The sequence below is a fragment of the Pteronotus mesoamericanus genome, unplaced genomic scaffold (assembly GCF_021234165.1).
Source record: "Pteronotus mesoamericanus isolate MK-2021 breed Mesoamerican mustached bat unplaced genomic scaffold, CSHL_Meso_final scaffold_36, whole genome shotgun sequence".
Lineage (NCBI taxonomy): Eukaryota > Metazoa > Chordata > Mammalia > Chiroptera > Mormoopidae > Pteronotus > Pteronotus mesoamericanus.
The window spans coordinates 28,501,210-28,521,024 of NW_026555313.1; positions in this window are offsets into that span (position 1 = coordinate 28,501,210).

The window sequence follows — 19,815 nt, forward strand, 5'->3', positions numbered from 1 at the left end:
GACACCCGAAAGATGCCCCCTGGCGCCAGTTCCATAGACTTCTTGCATCTCTTTGCCGACAACGTCCTCAATCGAGAACATTGCGATGCAGACGCACCTGTACGCCAAGAAGTTCCAGGAGCGCTTCGGCAGCGACGGGCCCTGGGCGGAGGGGACGCTGGTGGATGTGGAGCCTTCCGGGGCTGCATGATCGCCACCAGCGTCTGCCGCTGAGTCCGTCCTCAGCATCCGGAGCGGTGTCGTCTACAACTAGAGCCTTGCACGTCAGCAGCCAGGCTTACTTCGAGAAGATCCTCAAGTACACGTGGTGGCCTTCCGCTCCAGCCAGACCAGGCAGGCCTCTACAAGGTCCAGCCCTTCCTCGTCCCCCTGCTGATCGGTTTCGACTCTGCATTCAGGACTCCCCAAACCCAAGTGCTACATGAGCCCCTGGGTGATGAGGACCCCGTGTTCATTGCCGCGTGCCCGGAGCGGAAACTGCAAAAGAAGGAAAAGCGGACATTCCGCTTGTGGATCAGGAACACTGGTTCCTCCCCTGGCTTCATCAACCAGGTAAGGCTCGGCCTGGGAGACAAGGGAAAGAGTCAGGGACCTTGACTCATTTGTTACCCGATGAACTGCTCACTTAACCCTTTGCTCTATGCGTCACTGAAACGTTCCTGCTGAGGCTGGGGCTATGCTACTTCCCTCCACCCTGGGCACTGGGGTAGCCAGCACTGTCTCCTGCATGTTCTTCCTATCCAGTTCAGCCTAGGATCAGTGTTTACTGATCAAGACTGAGACTGTTAACAGCGTTTAAGCCAGAGGCTTCACCAAAGCAATGGGTCACAAGAGGTGATCACCACCACTCTTGAGAAGAAACGTGTGGCAGATCCTGAAGGACGCCTTCTGCACAAGCCAGCCCCAGCCCGTGAGTAAAATCAGCCTTCTCAGGATCAAGGCGCTCTGAGCTCCTGCTCTGCTGGAGCACAGCTCTTAAGAGGTGGCCGATTTCCGCTCCAGGAAATACGTCGTGGTGTAAGCTGCCAGCAGCAGCCAGGGTACAGGGTTCGACAGGAGAAGGTGGGGGCTGGTGACAATCAGAAGTGGCATGAAATGATGGCCCCTGGCCTGGGCTGGTTTATGCTAGGACACCTTTCCCCATCAGTCACAGCTGGCCCGGACTAATGGCCTTGCCTGGCTGCAGCCCCAGGCCTGAGGCAGGAGAGTTTTCACTCCCTTCCTCCTGAGCTGAATATGGATGCCTAGGAAGGCTCTGCCCAACAGATCCTCACCGTATTCGCAAGGACAGTGCGAGTTCTAGATACATGAACACACACACACACACAGACTTTTATTTTTGTGGGACCCTTTTCCCAAATAGGGCAAAGCAGGCTGAAGTGGATGCCTCCTCTGCTCAGGCAACCATCAAGAGGGATTTCACAGGTGCACGAAGACCTGTGCTGCCCATTCTATCCCCTTTTCAGAGGACACCAGAAGTACATAAACTGGGTACCCACAGGCAGTTAATTGGGCCACCTATATATGTCTTGAAACTCGCACAATCACCTGTCAGTGCTGTAACTGGAGTGAGGTCGTAGTTCTTGCATCCACACCTTGGTTGGAGAACACACTCCTGCCTGTCAGGTAAGTTTGAAGGCCCTCTTCTTAGACTGCTACAGCTCAGCATAAATAATGCAGGTACCTCTCTCTAGGCACTTGCCTTATGTTCAGAGGAGTCAATGCCAGCTATCAGAGTCTCATATTCACACGGTTTTACTGTTGTTAATCCATTGCACACATAATTCCCAGTGTGGAATGGAATGTATAGAGTAGGAGGAAGAGTTTGAGGCGTATTATTAACCATTTCAGTCCTTATCATAAAAACCTAAAACAACCATTGCCACAATATATTCTCTCCTGTTACTCTAAATTGTCATTATCAAATATATGAATTAAGCATCAGGAGTATCAATTATTCAAATAAGAGGCAAAATATCTCCATAAAAATATTCATATAATTTAAACAGTGAAGGTTTTGCCTTAAGTCCCAATAGCTATTACATTTCTTTAATATTTAAATATTATACTTATTGGGGGAACGTTAGTTAACATTGTATAAATTTCAGGTGCACAAATCTGTAATACATCATCTGTATATGTCATTGTGTGCTCACGACCCAATATCTAGTCTTCCATCATCATACATTTGACCTTCTTTACCCTCCTCATCCTCCCAGCCCGCTTTCCCCTCTAGTAACCACCACACTGTTGTTTCTGTCTGTGAGACTGTTTTGTCTACTTGTTTTATATCCCACATATGAGTGAAATTATATGGTTCTTGTCATTTTCCATGTGACATTTCACTTAGCATGATCCTTTCAAGATCCATCCATATTGTCACAAATGGCACAATTTCATCTTTTTATGGCCGAGTAATATCCCATTTTGTATATGTGCCACAACTTCTTTATCGATTTGTCCATTAAAGAACAACTAGCTTGTTTCCATGTCTTGGCTATTGTGAACAATGCTGCAGTGGACAAAGGGGCACATGTATCTTTACAAATAAGTATTTTCAAAATTTTGGGTAGATACCCAGAAGAGGGATTCGTGGGTTATATGGTAGCTCTACTCTTAATTATTTTAGAAACCTCCATCTCTTTATCATAAAGGCTGCACTAATTTACAATCCCACCAACAGAGCACAAGGGTCCCCTTTTTTTTGCAGCCTCTCCAACATTTGATTTTTCTTGTATTATTAATGATAGCATTTCTAACAGCTATGAGGTAGTATCTCGTTGTGGTTTTGATTTGTGTTTTTCTTATAGCTAGTGAAGTTGAACATCTTTTCATATATCTGTTGGCTGTCTCTATGTCTTGGAAAAAGTGTTCAGGTCCTCTGCCCATTTTTTAATTGTAATGTTTATTGTTGTTGATTACATATATATATACACACACATATAGTACATATATACATAATATGTATATGTGTATATATCTATACATATATAGATATAGTAGATATATCTATATATATCTATATACATATATGTATAGTTCTTTTTATATTTTGGATATTAACACTTAATCAAAGGTGTTGTTTGCAAATATATTCTATCATTCAGTTGGTTGCCTTTTGTTTTGTTGATGTTTTCTTTTGCTGTGCAGAAGCTTTTTAGTTAGATGTAGTCTCATGCATTTATTTTTGCTTTTATTCCCTTGTCTTTGGGATTAAGTATATAAAATCTTCTCTGAGACCAAGGTCCATAAGTTTAGTCCTTTTTTAAAAATGCATTTTATTGTTCAGGTCTTATATTCAACTCTTTAATACATTTTAACTTTATTTTTGTGTACAGTGTCAAATAGCAGTCTAGTTTCATTCCCTTGCATGTGGCATTCCCATTTTCCCAGCACCATTTATTGAAAAGACTTTTCTTTCTCCATTGTATATTTTGGTTTCTTTTTTGAAAATAGTTGGCCATAAATGTGTGGGATTATTTCTGGGATCTCATTTCTGATTTCTGTTCCATTGGTCAGTGTGTTTCTTTTTCTCTCAGTGCCATACTGTTTTGATTATTGTGGCTTTGTAGTATAATTTGAAGTCAAGGTATGTGATATCTCTGGCCTTGTCTATTTTTCCCAGGATCACTTTGGCTCTCTGGGGTCTTTTTTGGTTCCATACAAATTTGAGAATTTTTTGGTCTTTTTTGGTGAAAAATGCCATTGGGATTGTTTTACTTGCTTTTTAAATTTATTTTTTATTTTTTTGTTGTTCAAATACATTTGACTCCATTTTCCTGCCTCCACATTCCCTGCCCCACCCAACCTCACCTCCCACCCACAATCCTTCCCCATTTTGGCTTTCTCCATGGGTCCTTTATACATGTTCCTTGATTTGATCCTTCTGCATCTATTCCCAGGTAACCCACTCCCTCCTTCCCTCTAATTACTGTCAGTTTTTTTTTCTTTTAATGTTACTGATTATATTTTTCTTATTTGTTTTGTTGATTAGGTCCCACTTATAGGTTAGATCATATGGTATTTGTCTTTCACTCCCTGATTTATTTCACTTAACATAATGTTATCCAGTTTCATCCATGCTGTCATGAAAGGTAGTAGCTCTTACTTTGTTTCTGCTGCATAGTATTCCATTGTGTAAATGTACCATAGTTGTTTGATCCACTCATTTACTGATGAGCACTTAGGTTGCTTTCAGCACTTGGCTATTGTAATTACACTGCGATGAACATTGGGGTGTACAGGTTCTTTTCAATTGGTGTTTTGGGATTCTTAGGGTATAATCCCAGCAGTGGAATCACTAGGTCAAAAGGCAGTTCCATTTTTTGCTTTCTGAGGACATTCCAAACTGTTTTCCACAATGGCTGCACCAGTCTGCATTCCCACCAACAGTGTACTAGGTTCCCTTTTCTTCACAACATCGCCAGCACTTGTTGTTTGTTGATTTGTTCATGATGGCCATTCTGACCGGTGTGAAGTGGTATCTCATAGTGGTTTTCTTTTTTTTTTTTTTTTTAAATTTATATTTATTTACTTTTTAATTGTGGTTTTTCATTGTGGTTTTCATTTGCATTTCTCTGATGGCTAGTGATGCTGAGCATCCTTTCATATGTCTCTGGGCCCTGTATATGTCCTCCTTGGAGAAGTGTCTGTTCAGGTTCTTTGTCCATTTTTTTAATTGGATTGTTTGTCTTCCTAGAGTAGAGTCATGTGAATTGTTCATATATTTCGGAGATCAAACCCTTGTCCAAGGTATCATTGGCGAGTATATTCTCCCATATGGTTGATTCCCTTTTCATTTTACTGATGTTTTCTTCAGCCATGCAGAAGCTTCTTATTTTGATGAAGTACCATTTGTTTATTCTTTCCTTTATGTCCCTTGCTCTGGGGACATATTGTTGAAAATATTGCTGCGTGGAATATCTTAGAGTTTCCTGCCTGTGTTCTCCTCTAGGACTTTCAAGGTGTCGCGGCTTGTATTTAAGTCTTTTATCCATCTTGAGTTTATTTTTGTGTATGGTGTAAGATGATGGTCAAATTTCAGTTTTTGGCATGTAGCTGTTCAGCTCTGCCAAAACCATTTGTGGAAGAAGCTATATTTACTCCATTTGAAGCTTCTGCCTCACTTTGTCAAATATTAATTGAACTGAGACATGCAATTATTTCTGGACTCTGTATTCTGTTCCATTGACCTATGAGTCTGTTCTTATGCCAGTACCAGACTGTTTTGATTACAATAGTCTTGTAATATAGTTTGATGTTAGGTATTGTGATCCTTCATACTTTGTCCTCCTTTCTCAAAATTGCTGAAGGTTTCCAGGGTCATTTATGGTTCCATATAAATTTTTGAAAAGTTTGTTCGGTATCTGTGAAATACATTATTGGTATTTTAATAGGGATTGCGTTGAATCTATAAATTGTTTTGGATAGTATGGACATTTTAATGATGTTAATTCTTCCAATCCATGAGCACAGTATATGCTTCCATTTATTTGTGTCTTCCTTAATTTCTTTCTTCAGTGTTGTGTAGTTTTCTGAGAACAGGTCTTTTACCTCCTTGATTAAGTTTGTTCCTAAGTACTTTATTTTTCCTGTTGCTATAGCAAATGGGACTTTTTCCCCTGATTTTTAATTCTGATATTTCATTGTTGGTATACAAAAATGCCTTTGATTTCTGAATATTGACTTTGTATCCTGCTGTTTCACCAAATTCACTTACTCAGTTGAGTAGTTTTTTGCTGGACTCTATGGGGTTTTCTAAGTAAACTATCTTGTCATCTGCAAACAATGAAAGTTTTACTTTCTTCTTTCCAATTTGGGTGTCTTTTATTTCTTTTTCTTGTCTGATCACTATGACTAGGTCTTCCACTACTGTGCTCGATAGAAGTGGTGAAACTGGAAAACTTTGTCTGGTTCCCAGTCTTAGCGGGAAAGCTTTTAGTTGTTGCCCATTGACTATGATGTTGGCTGTAGGTTTTTCATATATGGCCTTTATTATGTTTATTATGTTTATATGGCCCCATTTATTCCCACTTTGCTGAGTGTTTTTATCATAAATGGGTGCTGTACCTTATCGAATGCTTTTTCTGCATCTATTAATATGATCATGTGGTTTTTGTCTTTCCTTTTGTTTTTGTGATATAATAAGTTTATTGATTTGTGAATATTGAACCATCCTTGCATCCCTAGGATGTATCGAACTTGGTCATGGTGGATGATCTTTTTCATGTATTGCTGGATGCGGTTTGCCAATATTTTGTTGACAGTTTTAGCATCTATGCTCATCAGCAGTATTGGCCTTTAGTTTCCTTTCTTGGTTGTGTCTTTAACTTGTTTTGGGATTAGGATGATGCTGGCCTCAGAAAAAGAGTTTGGGAGTCTTACCACTTCTTAGATTTTTTGGAAAAGTGTGAGAAGGATAGGGGTTAGCTCTTCCTTAAATGTTTCATAAAATTACTCTGTGAAACCATCTGGTCCAGGGCTTTTGCGTGCTGGCAGTTTTTTGATTAATGTTTCAATTTCACCAGCTGTTATTGGTCTGTTCAGGCTCTCTGCCGCTTCTTCATTCAGTGTTGGAAGGTTATACTTTTCTAGAAATTTGTCCATTTCATCGAGGTTTTCAAATTTCTTGGCATATAATTGTTCATAGTAATTTCTTACAATCCTTTGTATTTCTGTGGTATCAGTTGTTATTTCTTTTTTTCATTTCTGATGTCATTTATTTGGATCCTCTACATTTTTTCTCTTGATGAGTCTGCTTAAAGCCTTGTCAATTTTGTTTATGTTTTCAAAGAACCAGCTCCTGGATTGGTTGATTCTTTGAATTGTTCTTTTAGTCTCCATGTCATTCAGTCTGCTTTTATCTTGATTATTTCCTTTCTTCTACTTGCTCTGGTCTTTGTTTGCTGTTGTTTCTCCAGTTCTTGAAGCTGGAGGATTAGGTCGTTTTTTTTGAAATGTTTCTATGTTTTATAGGTAGGCCTGTACTGCTATGAACTTCCCTCTCAGGACTGCCTTGGCTGTGTCCCATAGTTTTTGGACTGTTGTGTGTTCATATTCATTGTTTCCAGAAACTTTTAGATTTTTCTTTGATCTCATTATTGACCCATTTATTGTTTAATAGCATGCTATTCAGTCTGCATGAGTTTGAGAGTTTTCGAGATTTCCCTTGAGGTTGGTTTCAAGTTTCAAGCCTTTTTGGTCCAAGAATATGCTTGTTATTATTTCAAGTATCTTGAATTTGTTGAGGCTTGTTTTGTGTCCTTTCATGGGGTCTATCTTTGAAAATATTCCATGTGCTTTTGAAAAGGATATATATTTTGCTTTTTCGGGATGATTCAATATATGTCAGTTAAGTACATTTGCTCTAATGTATCATTCAATACCACAGTATCTTTGTTGATGTTTTGTTTGGAAGATCTCTCCATTTTTGACAGTATGGTGTTAAAATCCCCTACTCTCAGTGTGTTGCTGTCTATATCTTTTTTGAAGTCGTGGAAGATTTTCCTTATATATTTGGGTTCTCCTATGTTAGGTGCATATATATTTACAATGTTTGTCTATTTCAAGGATTCTTCCTTTGAGTATTATGAATCATCCTTCTGGGTCTCTTTTTATGGCCTTTGTTTTGAAATCTATTTTGTCTGATATAAGTATTGCTGGGCATGTTTTTTCTCCTGTCCATTTGCTTGGAATATTATTTTCCATCCCTTTACTTACAGTCTGTGTAAGTTCTTTGTTTTGAGGTGGGTACCTTATAGGTAGCATCTGTGTGGGTCATGATTTTTTATCCATTCAGCTACCCTATGTCTTTTGAATGGATCATTTAATCCATTTACATTTAAAGTTAATATTGATAAGTACTTATTCATTTTATCCCTTTGTACCTGTGTTCCTCTCTTTCTCACTCTTTTGCTTCATCTTCTTAAAGCAGTCCCTTTAGTATATCTTGCAGTGCTGGTTTGGTGGAGGTATATTCTTTTAGCCTTCTTTTGTCTGGGAAACTCCTTATTTTGCCTTCCATTTTAATTGAGAGCCTTGCTGGGTAGAGCACTCTTGGTTGCAGTCCTTTGCTTTTCATGACTTGAAATGTTTCTTGCCATTCCCTTCTGGCTTGCAGTGCTTCTGTTGAGAAATCAGCTGCTAGCCGTATCTGGGCTCCCTTGTATGTTACTACTTGGTTCTCCCTTGCTGCCTTTAGGATTCCCTCTTTGTCTTCGATATTTGCCATTGTAATGATGATGCGTCTTGGAGTGGGCCTCATTTTGTTCCACTTGAGTGGGACCTTCTGTGCTTCCTGGACTTGTGTGATTTTTTCTCTCCTCCAATTAGGGAAGTTTTCCATCATGACTTTTTCAAATAGGTTCTCTATTCCTTCCTCATCCTCTTCTTCTGGTATCCCTATTGTATGAATATTATTTTGTTTCAGGTTGTCCTGCATTTCCCTAAATGCCTCTTCATTCTTTCTGAGCCTTTTTTCATTTTCTTGCTTTTTATGGAAGCTTTTATCTACCTTGGCCTCCAGCTCACTGATTCAGTCCTCTGCTTCATCTAGCCTGCTATTGATTCCTTCTACTGTGAAATTGTAGAAATTGTATTCTTCATTTCCTCTTGTCTCTTATTGATAGTTTCTTGTCCTTTTTCATGCTGATATAGTTTGCAGTTAGTTCCTCGTAGTTTCACTGTAGTTTTTTGTAATTATTTCTGAGCTCAGTGAACTCATTAAGGTTTCTTAGAACTGGTTTTTGGAACTCAATATCTGATAGTTTACTTGCCTCTATTTCATTTTGTTCTTTTTCTGGGGATTCCTCCTATCCCTTCAATTAGGGGGTGTTTTTGTGTTTTCCTGTTATTTGTGAGAGTCTTCTTTTTTGCTTTTGCTTCTTAAATTGATCTGTCTTGTTTTCCTGACTTTGTGGTGTGAAATTCTATAGTAGGAGACGTCTGTTTACTCTTTCTGGACCTGCCTCTGCTCATGTAAGATGCTGACCACATCTGACCTTTGACAGTCTATTCGAGACTTCCAGGAATCTCCTGTCTGTGGCTGTCTCCTTTAGTTGTTAATATAGTCACTGTGCACTCAGCAGTCAGGCTTAGAGAGCTCTAGATGGGGCAGAGTCCCTCCTAGGGACAGGATTATTGGGTCCTCTAGGTCTGCTGCTGTGCAGAGGAATGGTCTGCCTCAGCAAGACAGCAGCTGCTGTATATGGGATTAGTCAGCACCGGGGTCCCACCAGCTATGCCCTCAATTCTCTCCCCAATGCCTCCTTCCCTATTCTTCCCTGAGGCCTATCTAGCCCACTCTGCCCCTGCCTTTGCCAGAGCCCAGGGTAAGTGGCTGCAAATAAAAATTTATGCATTGTCCCTGTCCTTTTGAACGGCTCTTTTGACTCTAGCCACCCATCTCTGGCAGAGATCAACTTTACCGCTTTTCATAGCTGGTGTTATCTCTGTACCTTTTGTGCTCTGCTGCTGTTGGCTGGAGATCCTTACTTATGGTTTAGACCCCACTCTTCTTAGGGGGATCCAACTGGCCATTTAAATATCCCTCAGGCACTGCCATCTGTGGTCACCCAGCCCACATTCTCAGGTCTCTACCACACTCCTTTCCAGTCAGGTTGTGCTAACGCTGATTCTTCTGTCTGTCCAAAGTTATAAGGCTCCTCTCTCGCTATTAATCAGTTATTTGTTCCAGATGATTTCTCCACAATTTAGTTGTAATTCCATATTGGTCACGGGAGGAGGTCAATGTGACTTCCATTCACTCCTCCAGCATCTTGAAGTCTCCAATTGGGATTTTGATAGGGATTGCATTAAATCTCTGTATTGCTTTCTGTAGTATGGCCATTTTAACAATCTTAATCCTTCCAGTCCATGAACATGGAATATCTTTTCATTTATGTGTGTCTTCTTTTTTTTTTTCCAGAAATGTCTTGTAATTTCAGTGTAAGGTTCTTCACTTATTTCATTAGGTTTAAGTTTAGTCTTAGGTATTTTATCCTTTTTAGCAATTGTAAATGGAATTGTTTTTTTTTTAATTTATTTACTTTTTTAAATACATTTGTCTCTGCCCCCCCCCACCTCTTTCCATGCCCCCTCCCCCCTTCCCTCCCTCAGCTCTTCCCCTTTGGTTTTGTCCATGAGACCTTGCTATATGTTCCTTGACTTTCCCCTTCCCTTCCCTTTCCCTGCCCCCCCTTCCCTCTTGTCTATGTTGATTTCTTTTCCTTTCAGTGTTGCTGGTCATATTTTCCTTGCATCTTTGCATTGTTGGTTAGGTTCCGCTTATAGGTGAGATCATATGGTATTTGTCTTTCGCCCCCTGGCTTATTTCGCTTAGCATGATGCTCTCCAGTTCCATCCATGCTGTCGCGAAGTTTAGTAGTTCTTTTTTTCTTTCTGCTGCGTAGTATTCCATTGTGTATATGTACCATTACTTTTTCATCCAATCATCTACTGATAGGCATTTAGGTTGCTTCCAACACTTGGCTATTGTAAATTGTGCTGCTATGAACATTGGGGTGCATAGGTTCTTTTGTATTGGCGTTTTGGTGTTCTTAGGGTATAGTCCCAGCAGGGGAATCCCTGGATCAAAAGGTAGTTCCATTTTCAGCTTTTTGAGGAAATTCCACACTGCTTTCCATAGTGGCTGCACCAGTCTGCATTCCCACCAACAGTGGACCAGAGTTCCCTTTTCTCCACAGCCTCGCCAGCACCTGTTGTTTGTGGATCTGTTTATGATGGCCATTCTGACCGGTGTGAGGTGGTACCTCATGATGGTTTTGATCTACATTTCTCTGATGGCTAGTGATGCTGAGCATCCTTTCAAATGCCTCTGGGCCCTCTGTATCTCCTCCTTAGAAAAGCATCTGCCCAGGTCCTTTGCCCATTATTTGATTGGATTGTTTGTCTTCTTGGAATGGAGTCGAGTGAGTTCTTTGTATATCTTGGAGATCAAACCTCTATCTGATGTATCATTAGCAAATATATTTTCCCATACGGTTGGCTCCCTTTCCATTTTGCTGATGTTTTCTTTCGCCGTGCAGAAGCTTCTTATTTTGATGAGGTCCCACTTGCTTATTCTTTCCTTTATGTCCCTTGCTTTAGAAGACATATCAGTGAAAAAATGGCTGCGTGGGATATCTGAGACTTTCCTGGAATGTTCTCCTCTAGGACTTTGATGGTGTTGCGACTTATATTTAAGTCTTTTATCCATCCTGAGTTTATTTTTGTGTATGGTGTCAGCTGATGATCCAATTTCAATTTTTTGCATGTAGCCGTCCAGCTCTCCCAACACCATTTGTTGAAGAGGCTCCATTTTATGCTTCTGCCCTCTTTGTCAAATATTAGATTTCCATATAGACCTGGACTTATTTCTGGGCTTTCTATTCTGTTCCACTGGTCTATGGGTCTGTTTTTGTGCCAGTACCAGATTGTTTTGAGTATAGTGGCTTTGTAGTAGAGTTTGATGTCCGGTATTGTGATCCCTCCTACTTTGTGTTTCTTTCTCAAAATTGCTGCGGCTATTTGGGGTTGTTTATGGTTCCATATAAATTTTTGAAATGTCTGTTCTATTTCTGTGAAATACGTCATTGGTATCTTAATAGGGATTGCATTGAATCTCTAAATTGCTTTGGGTAGTATGGACATTTTGAGGATATTAATTCTTCCAATCCATGAGCACGGTATATGCTTCCATTTATTTGTGTCTTCCTTAATTTCTTTTTTCAATGTTGTATAGTTTTCTGCATACAGGTCTTTTGTGTCTTTGGTTAAATTTATCCCTAAGTACTTTATCTTTTTTCGTGCTATATCGAATGGTATTTTTTTTCTGATTTCTTCTTCTTCTACTGCATTGCTGGTGTACAAAAACGCCTTTGATTTCTGAATGTTGACTTTGTATCCTGCTGTTTTGCCAAATTCACTTATTAGGTTGAGGAGTTTTTTGGTAGAGTCTACAGGGTTCTCTAAGTACACTATCATGTCATCTGCAAACAATGATAGTTTTACTTCCTCCTTTCCTATTTGGATGCCTTTTATCTCTTTCTCTTGTCTGACCGCTGTGGCTAGGACTTCCAATACGATGTTGAAAAGAAGCGGTGAGAGCGGACATCCTTGTCGTGTTCCCGATCTTAGTGGGAAAGCTTTCAGTTTTTGCCCGTTGAGTATGATGTTAGCTGTAGGTTTTTCATATATGGCCTTTATTACATTGAGGAATGCCCCATTTATTCCCATTTTGCTGAGTGTTTTGATCATAAATGGGTGCAGTACCTTATTGAATGCTTTTTCTGCATCTATCGAGATGATCATGTGGTTTTTGTCTTTTCTTTTATTTATTTGATGTATCACGTTTACTGATTTGCGTATATTGAACCATCCCTGCATCCCTGGGATGAATCCCACTTGATCGTGGTGGATAATCTTTTGAATGTATTGCTGGATGCGGTTTGCCAATATTTTGTTGAGGATTTTAGCATCTATGTTCATCAGTGAAATTGGCTTGTAGTTTTCTTTCTTTGTAGTGTCTTTATCTGGTTTTGGGATCAGGGTGATGCTGGCCTCATAAAAACAGTCTGGGAGTCTTCCCCCCTCTTGGATGTTTTGGAATATCTGAGAAGGACAGGGGTTAGCTCTTCCTTAAATGTTTTGTAAAATTCTCCTGGAAAACCATGTGGCCCTGGGCTTTTGTGTGCTGGGAGTTTCTTGATGACTGCTTCAATTTCCCCAACTGTTATCGGTCTGTTCAAGCTTTCTGTTTCTTCCTCCTTCAGTGTTGGAAGATTATACTTTTCTAAAAATTTGTCCATTTCATCAAGGTTTTCATATTTCTTGGCATGTAATTGTTCATAATAGTTTCTGATGATCATTTGTATTTCTGTGGTATCCATTGTTATTTCTCCCCTTTCATTTCTGATATTATTAATTTGGGTCCTCTCTCTTATTTTCTTGATGAGTCTGCGTAAAGGCTTGTCAACTTTATGAATCTTTTCAAAGAACCAGCTTCTGGATTGGTTGATCCTCTGAATTGTTCTTTTTGTCTCTATGTCATTCAGTTCTGCTCTAATCTTGACTATTTCCTTCCTTCTACTTGCTCTGGGATTTATTTGTTGTTGTTTCTCCAGTTCTTCAAGTTGTAGTGTTAGGTCTTTTATTTGAAATGTTTCTATCTTTTTTAGATAAGCCTGTATTGCTATGAACTTCCCTCTCAGGACCGCCTTTGCTGTGTCCCATAGGTTTTGGACAGTTGTCTGTTCATTTTCATTTGTTTCCAGAAATTTTTTGATTTCTTCTCTTATCTCATTATTGACCCATTCATTGTTTAATAGTGTATACTGTTCAGTCTCCATGAGTTTGCAAGTTTTTGAAGTTTCTCTTTGAGGTTGATTTGGAGTTTCAAGGCCTTGTGGTCCGAGAAAAAGTTTGGTATTATTTCAATTTTCCTGAATGTGCTGAGGCTTGCTTTGTGTCCTATCATGTGGTCTATCTTTGAAAAACTGCCATGAGCATTTGAAAAGAATGTGTATTTTTCTTCTTTAGGATGTAAGGTTCTATATATGTCAGTTAAGTCTCTTTGATTCAGTGTGTCATTCAGCACCACGATATGTTTATCAATGTTTTGTTTGGAAGATCAGTCCTTTTTTGATAGTGGGGTGTTGAAATCCCCTACTATCAGTGTGTTGCTGTCTATATGTTTTTTGAAGTCATCCAACAATTTCCTTATAAACTTGGGGGCTCCTATATTGGAAGCATAAAAGTTTTCAATGTTGATGTCTTCTTGATAGATTCTTCCTTTAAGTATGATAAAGTGCCCCTCTGGGTCTCTCTTTAGGAGAGCCTAGCTGGGTAGAGCAGCGTTGGCTGTAGGCTCTTGCTTTTCATGGCTTGGAATATTTGTTGCCATTCCCTCTGGCTTGTAGTGTTTCTGTTGAGAAGTCAGCTCCTAGGGGTACCGGGGCCCCCTTGTATGTTACTTTCTCCTTCTCCCTTGCTGCCTTGATGATTCTCTCTTTGTCTTTGACATTGCCATTTTAATGATGATGTGTCTTGGAGTGGACCTCCTTGACTCCCACTTGAGTGGGGTCCTCTGTGCCTCCTGGATCCATGAGAGCCTTTCTCTCCTCAAATTAGGGAAATTTTCCATCATTACCTTTTCCGAGGAGGTTCTCTATTCCTTGCTCCTCTTCTTCTCCTTCTGGTATCCCTATTATACGGATATTATTGCGTTTCGGGTTGTCCTGCATTTCCCTAAATGCTTCTTCATTCTCTTTGAGCCATTTTTCCATTTCTTGTTCTTTCTGGGAGCTTCTTTCTACCTTGTCCTCCATCTCACGGATTCGATCCTCGGCTTCATCCAGCCTGCTTTGGATTCCTTCTACTGTGTTCTTCAATTCAGATATGGTATTCTTCATATCCTCTTGTGTCTTCTGGATAGTTTCTATGTCCTTTTCCAGGCTGATATAGTTTGCTGTAAGATCCTGATAGTTTCTCTGCAGTTTCTCATAGTTCTCTTTGAGCTGGCTGAGCTCATTGAGCTTCCTTAGAACCATTGTTTTGAATTCCATATCTGATAGTTCCGTTGCCTCTATTTCATTTAGCTCTCTCTGTGGGGAGTCCCCTTTTCCACTCATTTGGGGGGAGCTTCTTTTTCTTCCCATTTTTGTGAGAGTCTGTTAAGTATTTTTGTCCTTTACTTTTCTTTCAGGGCTTGCCTCTGATGATGTCAGTTGTTGACCCTATAGGGCCTTGGGTTGTTTGTTTGAGCCTTTCAGGAGTCTAATGCCTGTGTCTGACTCCTGCTTGGAGCAGCTCTGTGAGCCCTTCGGTCAGGGCTGGGCTATTTTTTGGGATCTCTCTGCGCTCTCACGTGGCCTCCTTGAGCGCGTTCCCAGTGCGGCGGGGTCCCCCACCTGCCTGGGCTCGCATGTGCTTGCCCCAGATCAGGGGCCTTATTCATGACCTCGCGTACTCATCTGGTCCCCCTGGCCCACGAGCTTCGCGGCACTGGTCAGTTTAGGGTCTTCTATTGTGTATTTTCCCCGCTTTTGGCCTTTGGGTGCATTGCTTGCCCTCGCCAAATGGGGACTACGGAAATGGGAGGAAATCAGCTCTAGGACTCTCCGGTTAATCCTGTTTCTAGTCTCTCCTCCAGGGACTCTGGGCAGCTCTACTTATTTTGTGGGCCGCTCTGCAATCGCGGTGGGCAGGTCAATTTACGCCTGCCCTTGCCCCTCTGTGCACTCCGTCGCAGGCCGTATGGGTGCCAGTCTGTGTGAGGCCTTTCCGGCTAGTGCAAGCGTTCGCCAGCCCGCATGGGCCACACACACACACGCTCGCCAACCGTCGCCGGTCACTCGGCACAAGTGTGCGCACCTACACTGGGTGTTTTGGCGGTGTCTATGTGTTCTTTTCAGCTTTTGGCTCTTTGGGGGTGTGGCCTCTTCCCGCGCAATGGAGACTACGGAAAGGAGAAGGAGTCGGGACTTCCCGGTTCCTCCTCCCGTTCTTTCCTCAATGCCTGGGTTTCTAGTCTCCCCTCAGGGGCCTCTGGGCAGTTCTGTGACCCCTTCGGCCAAGGATCCAACCCCTGTGCGGACTGCGTTTCAATCGCAGGCAGTCTGGTTCATGCGCGCCCCGCTTCTGCCTCTTTGGGGTCGCGCCTTTCCAGCCCACAATGGAGACTACCGAATGGGGAGGGAGTCGGGGCTTCCCGGTTCCTCCTCCCGTTCTTTCCCCAACGCCTCCGTCTCCAGTCTCTCCTCAAGGCTCTCCCAGCCAGTCTGCACTCAGCCCCGCAGCTCACACGCGTAGAAGCTGTGTGCCGAGCGCACAAAAGGCAGGTTAATTGATTCCCTTATGCCTGAGTGAGATGGTAGCTGCAGAGTGGGAGGTGCGTTATCACCCGGGCTCCACCGTCTGCCCTGTCAGTTTTCTTCACAAAGTTTTCCTCACCATTCTTTTCCCAGGCACCAGCCCACCCTGCTGCCGCCTCTACCCAGAGATCAAGGAGGGTGGCTGCCGCTGCAACTTTTGCGTTTGCCCTTTAAATGTCTCTTTGCATCCCCAGCCACCTGTCTCTGGCAGAGAGCGCCCCTAAGCTTTTTGGGGTTGCGTTTTGTCTGTATTTTCTTGGCTTTAGCTGCTGTAGTTTAGGGGTTCGTGTTTATGATTCAGACTCCGTTCTTCTCGGGGGACGCTAACTGGCCGTTTCAATGTCCCTCTGGTGCCAGTGACTGTGGGCACCCAGCCCACCCTCTCGAGCCTCCACCGCAATTCTCTCCCGTTGGGATGTGTGAGAGTAGAATCCACTGTCCGCGGCACCAAGGCTCCTCTCCCACTGTCGCTCCACTGCTTTCCAGGTGATTACTCCATTATTTAGTTGCAATTCCAGTGTGGTTTTGGGAGGAGGTCAACATGACTCCCATTCACTCCTCCGCCATCTTTTCTCCTGGAATTGTTTTATTTCTTTCTTTTTCTGGTATTTCATTGTTAGTATATAGGAACATAGTGGATTTTTGTATAGTTATTTTGTATCCTGCAAGTTTATTGCCTTTTTTTATTGTTTCTAATAGTTTTTTGGTGGAGTGTTTTGAGTATTCAATATGTAGAATTATGTCCTCTGGAAATAGTGACAGTTTTTCTTCAAAGCCAATCTGGACGCCTTTGATTTCTTTTCTCTTATCTCATTCTTCTGGCCAGGACTTTCAGTATCATGTTCAATAAGTGGTGACAGTGAGCATCTCTCTGTTGTTCCTGAATTTAGAGGAAAAGCTTTCAGTTTTTTACCATTGAGTATGCTGGCTTGAATTTTCCTGTCATATATGGCCTTTATTATGTTGAGGTATTTTCTTTCATGCCCATTTTATTGCGTGTTTTAATTATAAATGGATGTCATATCTTGTCAAGTGCTTTTTCTGCATCTATGGATATGATCATATGATTTTTATCTTTTATTAATGTGAGGTATCACATTGATTGATTTGTATATGTTGAGCCATCCTTGTATCCCTTGAATAAACCAGATTTAATGGTAATATATGACTTTTTAATGTATTTTTGTATTTTATTTGCTAGTATTTTGTTTAGGATATTGGCCTGTAATGTGTGTGTGTGTGTGTGTGTGTGTGTGTGTGTGTGTGTGTTTTCATTGCCTTTTAACAGGGTTATGTTGGCCTTATAAAATGAATTAGATAGTATTTCCTCTTTTTTAATTTCTTGGAAGAGTTTGAGAAGCATCTTTGAATGTTTGGTAGAATTTGCTAGTGAAGCTAGTGGACTTTTGTGTGTTTGTGGGGGAAGGATCTTTGTTGACAGTCTCAATTTCCTCACTGTTGATCAGTTTATTTAGGTTTCCAGTCTTTCATGGTTAAGTCTAGGTAGGTAATATATTCCTAATAATTTGTCCATTTCTTCTAGGTTATAGAATTTGATGTTGTATAGGCTTTTGTAGTGTTCTTTTATAATCCTTGGTATTTCTGTGGTGTGCACTGTAACTTCTCCTCTTCATTTCTGATTTTATTTGAGTCTTTTCTCTTTTTTTCCTTTGTGAGTCTAGGCAGAAGTTTGTCCATTTTATTTATTTTTTCAATGAACCAGCTTTTTGTTTTATTACTTTTTTATTGCCTATTTCTTTTCCATTTGATTTAATTTTGCTCTGATTCCTTCCTTGCCCTGATTTTGGGCTTCATTTGTTGTTCTCTTTCTAGTTCTTTAAGGTATACTCTTAGATGGTTTATTTAAGATTTTTCTTGTCTCTTGTGGTAGGCCTATAATGCTATATAAAATTCCTTCTTAGTATCACTTTTGCTGCATCCCCAAAATTTGCTATGGCACTTTGTTATTCTCATTTGTCTCTATGCATTTTTTCATCTCTTCTTGTATTTTTTTTATTTGACCCTATAGTTGTTGAGTAGCATGTTGTTTAATCTCAACATATCTGTGGCTCTTCCAGCTTTCTGCTTATAATAATTTCCAGTTTCATACCATTGTGGTAAGAAAATATGCTTGGTATGACTTCAGTCTTCTTAAATTTATTGAGACTAGTTCTGTGTCCCGATATATGGTCAATCCTTGAGAATGTTCTGTGTGCACTGGAGAAGAATGTATATTCTGTTATTTTTGGAATGAAAAGCTGTATAAATATTGATTGTGTCTATTTCATATGTCACTTAGGGTCATTATTTCTGTATTGATTTTCTTTTTGGATGATCTATCCATTGCTGTCAATGAGGTATTCACATCCCCTATTCTGTGTGTATTTTGTCAGTTTCTCTCTTTACTTCTGTTAGTAATTACATTATAGATTTTGGTGGTCTCAAGAGGGTGCATATTGATGTGTCATGTCTTCTTGATGTGTTGTCCCCTCTGTCACTGTAATACCTCCATTGCTGTCTCTTGTTATCTCTTTTATCTTGTAATCTATTTTGTTTGATAAACGTGCAGCTACTCCTGCTTTCCTCTGGTGCCATTTGCTTGGAGTCTCACCTTACACCCCTTCACTTTGAGTCTATGTTTGTCTTTGCAGCTGAAATGGGTCTCCTAAAAGGCAACATGTAGTTACATTTTGTTTTTTATTCCACCCTACTACTCTGTGACTTTTAATTGATTAGTTCAGTCCATTTACATTTAGGGTTATTATTGCTATATGAGGACTTAATACAGCCATTTTGTCTTTTGTTTTCTGATTGCTCTGTAGCTCCATTGTTTCTTTTCCTTTGTATTTCTGCCATTTTAGTTAGGTAGTTTTCTATCATTTTTTCCTCCACTTCTTTTTTCTTTAAGATTTTATTTTTATTTATTTCTAGAGAGAGTGGAAGAGAGGGAGAGAAACATCGATGTGTGAGAGAAACAGCAAGTGGTTGCCTCTTGCACATCCCCAATTGGGGACCTGGCCTGCAACCCAGGCATGGACCCTGACTGGGAATCAAACTGGCAACCTACCAGTTTGCAGGCCAGCACTCAGTCCACTTAGCCACACCAGCCAGGGCCTCCACTTTTTCTTTTTATGTTACATGTCTCAGGTCTAGATTTTTGTTTTGTGGTTACCGTTAGGTTTATGTTAAAAAAAAGGTTTATACAGAAAAAACAGTTCTTTTTCTTCTGATTGCATCTTATCTTCATTCACCTGTTCAAGTTCAGTCCTTCGCCCTCCACTTTTTGTTGTTACAGATGATCTTTTTTTATGCTGTGCATTTGATTCCACATTGCAGAAGTTAGTCTTTTTTAAATGCTTTTTCCCTTTAACCTTTGTGTTTTAATTAAGTGTTTAATACCCTATTCTGAAATGGAATTGCAATTTCCTACGTCTTTCTGTCACATTACTCACAGTTTATATCATTTTTATCTTTTTATTTCAGGTAGAAGAGCTCCTTTCATCATTTCTTTCATCATCTTTTTTACAAACTTTTTTTTATTCTGGAATGTTTCATATTTTTAAGAAAACAATTAGTAATTATCTTACATTTGATAAGAACTGGAAGATTGTGAATGACTTATAAATTACAAATTTATGTAAAATATCAGTAGGGGAAATCTCTTAATTTTCCATTCAAAATTCTAATGACTTTAAGTACTTTTCCAAAAATAGAGGCAATTTTCATTAGTTTGAATAATGGATGTAGAAATGAACAAAAGACTATCTCTAAATGACTGATGCATTTAGGCTGGTAATAATGGAAGCGTAGTTTTTTGAAACTGTTTATTTTTGGTTTTCTTTCTTTCCTTTTTTTGGATGATGGGGGAAAATTATATTTTAGTGCCTCGCATCATAAAGAAGCACTTTGAAGTTTTCTTCTTGTTCCCTACAGCCCTGCATAACCG